The sequence below is a fragment of the Odocoileus virginianus genome, chromosome 34 (assembly GCF_023699985.2).
Source record: "Odocoileus virginianus isolate 20LAN1187 ecotype Illinois chromosome 34, Ovbor_1.2, whole genome shotgun sequence".
In the NCBI taxonomy this organism is placed as follows: domain Eukaryota; kingdom Metazoa; phylum Chordata; class Mammalia; order Artiodactyla; family Cervidae; genus Odocoileus; species Odocoileus virginianus.
In genome coordinates, this window is record NC_069707.1 from 13,180,194 (window position 1) to 13,183,690 (window position 3,497).

Consider the following 3,497-nt stretch of genomic DNA (forward strand, 5'->3'; position numbering starts at 1 on the left):
CTTCTGTTTACTGCAAACATGGGTTTCTCATCAGTGAGGGCAACACACTTGTTCTTTAAAGTAAATTTGAATTGAAATTCCAGAAGAAAAGTGGGCGGCAAATGCTTGGCAAGGTAAATAATTTGATGAGACAAAAAGATAATGAAATTTCAGCCGCTTTCACTGGACCTTGAAGGTTTAATTCTACCCAGAAGTATTAGAGAAAGAAAATGGGGTAGCATAAGTTAAAATTGCAAAATTAATCCTTGCAAAAGCAAAAAGTAGGATGATTTACTAATGGAAGTTCTCATTTGTGAGCCAGTGATAGCAATTTTTTTTTTTAATATGATCTCTAGAATCTGGACTGTGATCTCTTTTTATCATTTCTGTCCGGCTTTTGTTTTCACCGTTTAAAGAATGTACAGAAGGGGCCATCGTCACCTTTCCAGAGGTGATTACTGGGCAGGCTCAGTCTTTTGCCTCAGTCTCTGCTAGCTGGCAGCCAAGCGTATGCACTCCAGGATCAGCGGCTGCCATCAATGGTGCTTAGGGTCCTCTGGGCTCGGCCTGGGCCACTCGCTCGCCACGCACTCCGCCATCATAAGCTGCCATCATGGTGAAGCTTGCAGTTCAGTTCAATTCAGTTCATTTCAGTCACTCAGTCGTGTCCAACTCTTTGCGACCCCATGAACCACAGCACGCCAGGCCTCCCTGTCCATCACCAATTCCTGGAGTCCACCCAAACAAATGTCCATTGTGTTGGTGATGCCATCCAGCCATCTCATCCTCTGTCATCCCCTTCTCCTCCTGCCCTCAATCTTTCCCATCATCAGGGTCTTTTCAAATGAGTCAGCTCTTTGCATCAGGTGGCCAAAGGATTGGAGTTTCAGCTTCAACATCAGTCCTTCCAATGAACACCCAGGACTGATCTCCTTTAGGATAGACTGGTTGGATCTCCTTGCAGTCCAAGGGACTCTCAAGAGTCTTCTCCAACACCACAGTTCAAAAGCATACATTCTTCGGCGCTCAGCTTTCTTTATAGTCCAACTCTCACGTCCATACATGACCACTGGAAAAACCATAGCCTTGACTAGATGGACCTTTGTTGGCAAAGTAATGTCTCTGCTTTTTAATATGCTGTCTAGGTTGGTCATAACCAAGGAGCAACTGTCTTTTAATTTCAGGGCTGCAATCACCATCTGCAGTGATTTTGGAGCCCAGAAAAATTAAGTCAGCCACTGTTTCCCCATCTATTTGCCATGAAGTGATGGGACTGGATGCCATGATCTTAGTTTTCTGAATGTTGAGCTTTAAGCTTGCAAAGGCCGGTAAAAATCAAGGTGACTCCAAGAAAATGGCTCCTCCCTGAAGAAGATAGTGAAGATGAGCAAATGTCAGAAGATGAAGAGGATGAGAGAAGTGGAGAAGAGATTGTTATCCCTCAGAGAAAAGGCAAGAAGTCTACCACAACTCCACCAAAGAAGATGATGGCTTCCCCATCAAAAAAGTTTGCTGTTGCCTCACCAGCAAAGAAAGCAGTTGTCACCCCTGGCAAAAAAGGCCGTGGCTATGCCAGCCAAGAAGACAGTTACACCTGCCAAAGCAGTAGTAATGCCTGGCAAAAAGGGAGCCACCCCAGGCAAAGCATTGGTAGCAACTGCTAGTGAGAAGGGAGCAGCTGCTCCAGCTAAGGGAGCAAAGAACGGCAAGAATGCCAAGAAAGAAGACAGTGATGAGGAAGATGAAGATGACAGTGAAGAAGAAGACAAGGATGATGAAGAAGAGGATGAGCCAGCAATGAGGAAAGCAGCTGCTTTTGGTGCTGCTCCTGTCACAGATGATGAGGATGAAGAGGATGAGGACGAGGATGAGGAGGATGAAGATGACTGAAGAAGAACCTATGGAGATTGTACCAGCCAAAGGAAAGAAAGCTCTAGCAAAAGCTGTTCCTGTGAAGGGCAAGAGCACTGCTGAAGATGAAGAGGATGGTGATGATGAAGAGGAGGAGGGAGGAAGAAGAGGAAGAAAAGCCTGTCAAAGAAGCACCTGGAAAAGGAAAGAAGGAAATGGCCAAACAAAAAGCAGCTCTTAAAGCCAAGAAACAAAAAGTGGAAGGCACAGAACAACTATGTCTTTCAGTCTCTCTGTTGGAAACGTGAACTTCAATAAATCTGCTCCTGAATTGAAAATGGGTATCAGTGACCTTTTTGCCAAAAATGATCATGCTGTTGTTGATGTCAGAATTGGTGTGTCTAGGAAATTTGGCTATGTGGATTTTGAATCTGCTGAAGACCTGGAAAAAGCCTTGGAACTCACTGGTTTAAAAGTCTTTGGCAAAGACAGTAAGAAGGTTGAGGTGCGAGAACCCTTTTGTCTAAAAATCTGCCTTGCAAAGTTACTCAGGATGAATTAAAAGAAGTGTTTGAGGATGCTGTGGAGATCAAATTAGTCAGCAAGGATGGAAAGAGTGAAGTGATTGCTTATATTCAATTTAAGACAGAAGCTGATGCAGAAAAAAACCTTGGAAGAAAAGCAGGGAACAGAGATAGACGGGCAATCCATTTTCTCTGTACTACCCTGGAGAGAAAGGTCAAAGTCAAGACCATAGAGGTGGAAAGAATAGCACTTGGAGTGGCAAATCAAAAACCCTGGTTTTAAACAACCTCTCCTATAGTGCAATGGAAGAAACTCTTCGGAAAGTATTTGAGAAGGCAACTCATATCAAGATGCCCCAGAACCAAAATGGCAAATCGAAATGGTATGCATTTATAAAATTTGCTTCATTTGAAGAGGCTAAAGAAGCTTTAAATTCATGTCATAAAAGGGAAATTGAGGGCAGAGCCATCAGACTGGAGTTGCAAGGACTCAGGCGATCACCTAATGCAAGAAGCCAGGCAGCCAAAACTCTGTTTGTCGAAGGTCTCTCTGAGGATACTGCAGAAGAGATGTTAAAGGAGTCGTTCGATGGCTCTATTCGAGCAAGGGTAGCCACTGACCAGGAGACTGGATGCTCCAAAGGGCTTGATTTTGTAGACTTCAACAGCGAGGAAGATGCCAAAGCTGCCAAGGAGGCCATGGAAGATGGTGAAATCGATGGAAACAATCACTTTGGCCTGGGCCAAAGCTCAGGATGAAGGTGGCTTTGGAGGCTGAGGTGGTGACAGAGGTGGCCGAGGTGGATTTGGTGGCAGAGGCCAGGGGGGCTTTGGAGGCCATGGAGGCCTCCAGGGAGGCGTCCAAGGAGGCAGAGGAGGAGGCGACCACAAGCCTCAAGGAGAGAACATGAAGTGTGAATAATTTCTTCTATCCCTGTCTCTCCCTCTTCCATTTGAAAGAAAGGACTCTGGAGTTTTTGCTCTGTTCCCTGATCAATGACAGAGCCTTCTGAGGACATTCCAAGACGGTATAGCAGCCCTGTGGTCTACTTGGAAATCCGTATAGACAACATTTCAAGGGAGATAACTCTGTTGGTGTTGACTGGATATTCGTATAAACTTTTTAGAGATGAGTGATAGACC

The 3,497-nt window shown here is 45.0% G+C and overlaps 1 pseudogene; it reads left to right on the top strand.

The window, feature by feature from the left end:
* The first annotated feature begins 1,279 nt into the window (after positions 1 to 1,279).
* On the top strand, positions 1,280 to 3,276 carry LOC110141933 (nucleolin-like; annotated as a pseudogene).
* Positions 3,277 to 3,497: the final 221 nt, after the last annotated feature.